This window comes from Myxine glutinosa, chromosome 11 (genome assembly GCF_964187855.1).
Source record: "Myxine glutinosa chromosome 11, kmMyxGlut1.1, whole genome shotgun sequence".
Lineage (NCBI taxonomy): Eukaryota > Metazoa > Chordata > Myxini > Myxiniformes > Myxinidae > Myxine > Myxine glutinosa.
In genome coordinates this window covers 133,240,076-133,248,829 of record NC_136271.1, presented here as the reverse complement: position 1 = coordinate 133,248,829, position 8,754 = coordinate 133,240,076, and the positions used below count along the sequence as shown (strand labels likewise).

Here is an 8,754-nt window from a genome sequence, read left to right as displayed (position 1 = left end):
GTTGGAGAGGGTATTACGTTCACCAAATATTTCCTGTCGCCACGTTTTTCAGTGCAGTGAGGTGTGTTGAATTACGCAGTGAGAAGTATTTTGGAGGTATTTAGATTTACACCTGTGAATACGGATAACAACATAACCCCCCTGGCCACTCCCATAGGGAGCGGGTGCTTCTGGTAAGTATAACCCATTCCTTGCAGGAGGATGGCACGCTCTCCCCATACAGAAAATAAGTAACGTTTGGGCCAACGCACTTGGGCACAAATAATAAAGTGTTGTTGGATATAAACTGTTTAGGTCGACTGAAACGTTCAACAAAATTTAAATTCTGATCTCAATGTATTAACAAAAACGTCAAAACAACCAGTGCGGACTGAATTGAAAATAGAAAACCACCAAGCTCCCATCCACAAAACGTCACGGGAGCTCGACGAGTCACACTTACCTGCAGGTACCTATTTCTCAACCTTTCCAAATACTGATGTGCCTCATCTTTTCTTTAAAAGCATGGTGTTGGCTTAGCGGTTAGGGTGCCGGCTTGGGATCCTAGGATCCTGGGTTCGCAATCCCGGTCGATCGCTGAATTAACACCAGGGGGGTTGACTCAGCCTGTCATCCTTCCGAGGTCGGCAAATTGAGTACCAGTTCACTGGTAATTCCCTGTGTGTGGCAAGAGGCGACTAACAGGGTTGGCGGCAGGAAGGGCATCCGGCCATAAAACATTGCTTCAAAAAGGGGACCACGGTGCCTGAAAAAGGCCAACCCCTGCTCTGTGGGGAAAATGGCCTCTGAAGGTGGTACCTCATCTTTTCGTTCCTCTGCAATCCTCGTTCTCATTGCATTTAACTTGCGCAACATGATAGTACCTGGAGGGTTTGTAGAACGCCTTACCCCACGCAGTCTCTCCAGCTCTTGCTTTGCGTTTCTGAGCATTATCTATATTAGATTTGTTCATGAACCTTGCAATCATACGAAGCCAATGCGTCAAATAGAACAGTCCAGAGCTGAACCTTCTGTCGATGCTTCTCGGAGAAGCTGATGATTTTGAAGCGATCTTTGAGAAGAAGATGCACCAAAGGACAGATGTTTTGGACGAAGTTAGCTCTGTCATTTTATCGCAAGGCACCGCCATTTTTGTCATTGCATCGCTGGATCTTGCTATGACAAGGGTTCGTATACATTTTAAATGAACCCTTTATTGTAAAGAAACATTGTCCTGCCTTCACATGCGAGCAACCGCCAAATTCGGTATAATTTATCCTTGGGGGATTGTAAATAAATGGTAATGAACGCAGTAACCTGTTAAAACAAGCATTACGCCTAGGTCCCCCGTCGTTGAAGTGATGTGAGTTGACAAAGTGGAAGACGCAAGGTGGCCATCTTGGATTTTGACGTGGAGACCCAATTTTCAATAGCGTTCTCCTTTATGCGTAGATACACCCACACACCAGATTAGAAGTTAGTAGTTCGTTTATTTTTCAAGATATTTCGCTCACAATGTTCAGACATATATATGGTGGCGGCCATCTTGGATTTTGACGTGGCGACCCAATTTTCAATAGCGTTCTTCCTTATGCCTGGATACACCCACACACCAGATTAGAAGTTGGTACTTCGCTTATTTTTCAAGATATTCCGCTCTCAATGTTCAGACATACATGGCGGCGGCCATCTTGGATTTTTTTCGTGGCGACCCAATTTTGAATAGCGTTCTTCCTTATGCGTAGATACAGCCACACACCAGATTAGAAGTTAGTAGTTCGTGTATTTTTCAAGATATTTCCCTCACAAGGTTCAGACATATATATGGTGGCGGCCATCTTGGATTTTGACGTGGCGACCCAATTTTCAATAGCGTTCTTCCTTATGCCTAGATACACCCACACACCAGATTATAAGTTAGTAGTTCGTTTATTTTTCAAGATATTCCGCTCACAAGGTTCAGACATACATGGCGGCGGCCATCTCGGATTTTGAGGTGGCGACCCAATTTTCAATAGCGTTCTTCATTATGCCTAGATACACCCACACACCAGATTAGAAGTTGGTACTTCGCTTATTTTTCAAGATATTCCGCTAACAAGGTTCAGACATACATGGCATCAGACATACATGGCGGGGGCCATCTTGGATTTTGACGTGGGTTACACCCACACACCAAATTAGATTTCGGTCCTTCACTTACGCACGCATGGACGCACGCACGCCACGTTCACACGCACGCCCGCACGCACGGACGCACGCACGCACACACGCACACACACACGGACGGAGGGGAAAACCATAGTCCCCCTTTCGCTCCGCGGTGCGACGGGGGACAATAACGCAGTGCAAATTCGAAGATCGTTTGGGTCATTCATAGAGATCTTTAGACTTACGGCCAAGAGATTCTGTGTTTGCTGGACCTCTGACATGACAATACTAAATCTGATCCAATCCAAAAAAAACCATGTCAATACTAAATCTGATCCACTCCAAAAAAAACCATGTCAATACTAAATCTGATCCACTCCAAAAAAAACCATATCAATACTAAATCTGATCCCCTCCAAAAAAAACCATTTCAATACTAAATCTGATCCAATCCCAAAAAAACCATATCAATACTAAATCTGATCCCCTCCAAAAAAAAACATATCAATACTAAATCTGATCCACTCCAAAAAAAACCATATCAATACTAAATCTGATCCCCTCCAAAAAAAACAATATCAATACTAAATCTGATCCCCTCCAAAAAAAACCATGTCAATACTAAATCTGATCCACTCCAAAAAAAACCATATCAATACTAAATCTGATCCCCTCCAAAAAAAACCATATCAATACTAAATCTGATCCCCTCCATAAAAAACCATATCAATACTAAATCTGATCCACTCCAAAAAAAACCATATCAATACTAAATCTGATCCCCTCCAAAAAAAACCATATCAATACTAAATCTGATGCACTCCAAAAAAAACCATATCAATACTAAACTGATGCACTCCAAAAAAAACCATATCAATACTAAATCTGATCCCCTCCAAAAAAAACCATATCAATACTAAATCTGATCCCCTCCATAAAAAACCATATCAATACTAAATCTGATCCACTCCAAAAAAAACCATATCAATACTAAATCTGATCCCCTCCAAAAAAAACCATATCAATACTAAATCTGATCCCCTCCAAAAAAAACCATATCAATACTCAATCTGATCCCCTCCAAAAAAAACCATATCAATACTAAATCTGATCCACTCCAAAAAAAAACATATCAATACTAAATCTGATCCCCTCCAAAAAAAACCATGTCAATACTAAATCTGATCCACTCCAAAAAAAACCATATCAATACGAAATCTGATCCCCTCCAAAAAAAACCATATCAATACTAAATCTGATCCACTCCAAAAAAAACCATTTCAATACTAAATCTGATCCACTCCAAAAAAACCATATCAATACTAAATCTGATCCCCTCCAAAAAAAACCATATCAATACTAAATCTGATCCACTCCATAAAAAACCATATCAATACTAAATCTGATCCACTCCATAAAAAACCATATCAATACTAAATCTGATCCACTCCAAAAAAAACCATATCAATACTAAATCTGATCCCCTCCAAAAAAAACCATATCAATACTAAATCTGATCCACTCCAAAAAAAACCATATCAATACTCAATCTGATCCCCTCCAAAAAAAACCATATCAATACTAAATCTGATCCCCTCCAAAAAAAACCATATCAATACTAAATCTGATCCCCTAAAAAAAAAACCATATCAATACTAAATCTGATCCCCTCCAAAAAAAACCACATCAATACTAAATCTGATCCACTCCAAAAAAACCACATCAATACTAAATCTGATCCACTCCAAAAAAACCACATCAATACTAAATCTGATCCACTCCAAAAAAACCATATCAACACTAAATCTGATCCCCTCCAAAAAAAACCATATCAATACTAAATCTGATCCCCTCAAAAAAAAACCATATCAATACTAAATCTGATCCCCTCCAAAAAAAACCACATCAATACTAAATCTGATCCACTCCAAAAAAAACCACATCAATACTAAATCTGATCCACTCCAAAAAAACCATATCAATACTAAATCTGATCCACTCCAAAAAAAACCACATCAATACTAAATCTGATCCACTCCAAAAAAAACACATCAATACTAAATCTGATCCACTCCAAAAAAACCACATCAATACTAAATCTGATCCACTCCAAAAAAACCACATCAATACTAAATCTGATCCACTCCAAAAAAACCACATCAATACTAAATCTGATCCACTCCAAAAAAACCATATCAATACTAAATCTGATCCACTCCAAAAAAAAACATATCAATACTAAATCTGACACTCCAAAAAAAAACCATATCAATACTAAATCTGATCCACTCCAAAAAAAAACATATTGTTGCGAATATGGAATTTGGCCTCCATATCCGCTTGTAAATATTCCCCTATTTTCTCCGATACTCCCCAACTCTCCCTTACCCCATTCCCTAGTCCCATTGTCTGTAAACAACACCCATTAGAGCCGATCTTCCCCTTCATCCCCCCATTAAATGTCGTGCCCAGGTCCCCCGCACCACACGCAGACAATTATAGGACATCTTGCTAGTTATTCTTAATCTATGTCAGTTAAGGACTTGTTTCCATTAATTATGACTCTTCGTTGCACCAGAATGTGATTATATGGCACCTGTTAGGAAGTTTAGGACCTCCCCATACCTCTCCGCATCTCTTCCCCATGAAGAAGCGCCAACTACAACAACAACAACAAAAGAGGGGGGCGGCGCGGTGACGGCATGGGGAGTGGGCGTCCTCCTTCCGGCTCGGTTAGCCGCCATTGACCACGCGCTCCACGGGGTTACCACGAAGGGGCTCCCTGTCGGCCCCTCGTCAAGGGCGGAGCCGGTAACCCCCGCACCCAATGAGAAGCCATGGGCCGATGCCATCTGGGGCGGCGCTAACGAGCCGAGGGCGTGTCACTCCCCGCCGGATATACGCGGCCCCGCGCCGGACGTGACGTGAGATGCGCCCCGAGCTTGGAAGGACAAGACGCCACCCTCCCGAGCGCTGAGCGACCTCCCCGGCATCTCCACCAAAGTCGCGACCCACGAGCGCTGAGCGACCTCCCCGCATCTGCTGGACACCACCGTACGTGATTCTGTCCCTGAGCCAGGTGCACCTGAGCCATCGACTGCCGCTTTCCTTGCCATCAAATCCCGTGTGAGTCAGCGTTGTCCCGTTTATCTGTGGTCTGTCTAGGGTTAATATAAGAGTGTGTCTAAGTGCCTGTCTTCCTATGCTGTCCCTCTTGTAGTTGTAATCTAACCTTTTTCCGTACGAATATACTTGAAAATCGAACCCCTGGTGTCGTATTGTGTGATTGTAATCCAGCCGGGTGTCTTCTTTTTCTTATTGAGCCAGCATAGCGCGATTAGTCAACCCCGGGTGCAATCGGGGTAACTTGTACGGATACGGCGGCCATCCCGCTCGGCCCACCATACCATCAAAGTCGTATCTGTAACAATTGGTGTCGGGAGTGAGATTCGAGGCCCGACCAAATTTTGAAGAAAAAAAAAAACGAATAGAGGAAAAAAAAAAAATTTGGTCAAAATTTGGAGCGGCCGAAATTTGTTTTGTTTTACGAAACTCGAATTTTGCAAGTCGCGCTATGGCGGATCAAGACGGCTGGGGTCCGGTAGGGGAGAGTGAGGTAGGGTCGATCCAGGACCAAAATGAGGGACGTGAGGAGAGCGAAACAGCGAGGGTAGCAGGCGCGCAAAATGGCGCCTCGCTGGTCACCGCGCCGGCGACCGTGACAGCGCCCCTGGTGGATCCGAACCTTTTCCTCCTGCAAATGGGGGCCCTTATGGACAGGCTAGAAGCCAAAATGGGACAAATGGGGAACCGGATGGATGCTCAGGGTGAGCGATTGGAGGGCCAAATGGGGGTAATAAGGGACGAAGCGAGGGCTCAGAGTGAGCAAATGGGGGTAATGAGGGACGAAGCGAGGGGTACCAGTGAGGGGTTAGACAATAATTTTGAGGAGTTAGACAAGAAATTTGGGAAGTTAGACAAAAATTTTGAGGGGTTAGACAACGGGATAAAAGAAGTAAAACATGGGTTAACGGGGGTAGAAAACAGAATGGCCGCTCAAGAGAATCAAATGGAAGGGATGCAAAAAGGGTTAGAGGGGTTAGAAAACAGTATGGAAGGCAAATTGAGGGACATGAGGGACCAAGCGGAAAGGGAAGTTAAACAAATGGAGCAGCAGATAGAGGGGGTCAGAATGGGGGTAGAAACCAAACTGGATGCTCACAGGGAGGAAATGGAGCAGATGAGGGTGGCATCTGGGCAGGAGATGCAAGTGATGGGAGAGGAGATCAGAAGAGGAGTGAGTGAGGAGGTCGGAGGAGTGCGCGAGGAGGTGAGGCACTGTAAGGAGCACATGGAGAAGGAGGTGAGAAAGGGGACTGTAAAGTTACAAGGGGGCATAGAGGACCTGACGCAGGAGGTGGAGCAGCTGACGGTGGGACAGACGGAGTTAGTGGAGCAGGTTCAAAGGAACACTGCGGTATTAGGAGGTTTAAAGGCGACACAGAAAGAACTAAAAGATGACTTGGTAGCGACGAAGAGGGAATGTCAGATGGTACGTGAGGGACTGACAACGAGGTTGGACGAGGTGGTAGAGGTAATGGAGACGAAGGACCGGCAGGTGAGGACGCACCTGGAAACGGTCAAGGTAGCCTTAGAGGATGAGCTTGAGGAGACGTACCGGGGAATAAAAGAGGTGAAGCACAAATTAGAAGAAGTGGAAGAAGGGATGAGCGAAATTAAGAAGCGACGGAGAGGGGATAACAAGGAGATAAAAGAGGAGATAAAAGAATTGGTCCAAAGTCTGTGTTTGGATCGTGATGATGTGCTCATTAACCGGATGAGGGATTCGCAGGTGATGGAGGAGAAGCGAAGAGGAAGAGGACCCGGTGTAAGTGGTGACCAATATGGTCGTGCGTATGATGCGCCAGGGGATTTAAGAAGCTTGGGGGTCGAGATAGACCCGGGTGTTCGTGAGAGGCCGTTGGTGAAGTGTGCGACAGGTCTGGTGTGCGAAAATGGAGGTGTGCAAGAAAGTCCGACTCTGGGGTGTGTGAGGAAAAAGTGCGTGCCAAGGAGTGAGTGTGCTGGCGGGAGTGAGTCGGTCGTAGCGCGTGTGCGAGGGAGCACATGGAAGCGTGGTGTGGTGAGTGTTACAGAGGGTGTGACCGGAGAGTGTGCGCAAGAGTGTGCGCGAGAAAGGTGTGTGACGGCCAGGTGCATGAGGAAAGAGTGCGCTGTCAGAAGTAAGGAAGAGTGTCCACCTGTGGTGAGTGTTACAGAGGGTGTAACGGGAGAGTGTGCGCGAGAAAGGTGTGTGACGGACAGGTGCATGGGGAAAGAGTGTGCTGTCAAGAGTAAGGGTGAGTGCGCTGTCAGGAATGGAGGTGAAAGTAGTGAGAGTGACATGGAGCGTGAGTTAGTTGTGACAGGTGAGCGAGGATGTACACCTGGGATGGAAGGATGCACACCTGGAATGGTAGAGCGTGAGTGGGAATGCACGCTGGAGTTGGTGGTGAGGCACGTGGTTGGGTGTGCGAATGAGAGCACACCTGTGATTGTCACAGAGGAGGTGACCGAGGAGGGGGCGCGAAGAGGTGTATTGGTGAGGTGTGCTACCAACGAGTGTGTGCCAAAGTGTTCGGTGGTCAGGTGTGTGACCAAGGCGGTGAGTGGAATGGGTGTACCTGGGTGTGTAAGGAACGGTACGAGGGGCATGGAAACGGCTGGATGTGTGAGCAAGGAACGGGCTGCGGGATGTAAGCATGCAGGTGAAGCATCGACGTTAGACGGGATAGAGTTTAGAACGACTTATAGCCGAATCGGGCCCTCGGTGCGTGCTGGGCCTCGCTCTGAACGGCCGCGTCCGTGCTCCACTAGGCGGAGCTGGCAGCCCGATAGAAAGGGTCGTCATGGCGACCACTTTTTGTTGAGACGTGCCGGCAGGTCGAGATCGGGACATTGGATGGCTCCGCGCCGAGGTGATGCGTGGGATCTCGGCCCGGGTAAGCCCCCGTCCCTGCACCGAGTGCCGGACGCATTCAGCCGCTGGCACAAAACAACCAGCATCCATTGTTTGGCTTTACGAAGCCGGGCTTTGGACAGGAATTGGCGCACCGAGAGGCAGTAGTGAGTAGACTGGGTGATGAGGTTAGTGTATTGGACCCAAAATTAGAGAAAAACAAAATTTGATGATTGGCAAGGGATTGGCAGTAGTGATTGGCAGATGATGGGTAGTGATTGGCAAATTTTTAATTTGTTGAAATTTGATGTGCAAAATTGGTAGTGAGAGACCCCCGATGTGGTGGGATGGCAAATCCACCATCCTTCCCATGTGGGGGGCAAAGGAGCAATAGCTTATGGGGTGTATGGCAGTGGAAACTAGCCCGGGTGGGTTAGGATATGGTGTGTAGGGATCTAGCGAAGATTGACATTAGGTGACGTTAAGTTTAGTTAGTGACTGATACCTGTAGTGGGGACGCAGGTAGATTAGTATGGATGATAATGACGTGGGAGCGCAATAGTTTAAAGGGACGACTGGGAAGCGCAAGTTTCAGAAGGGAGTAGTTAGCTGAGATGATGCCGTGTGTGTGAGAATTGAACAGGTGTGATTGCACAGGTGTGCAA

At 46.1% G+C, this 8,754-nt stretch overlaps 1 protein-coding gene across 3 annotated transcripts in view; it reads right to left on the bottom strand.

Moving 5' to 3' along the window:
- LOC137436848 (serine/threonine-protein kinase PAK 4) overlaps positions 1-8,754 on the bottom strand; it is a 177,980-nt gene that overhangs the window by 26,831 nt on the left and 142,395 nt on the right. The window lies entirely within an intron of this gene.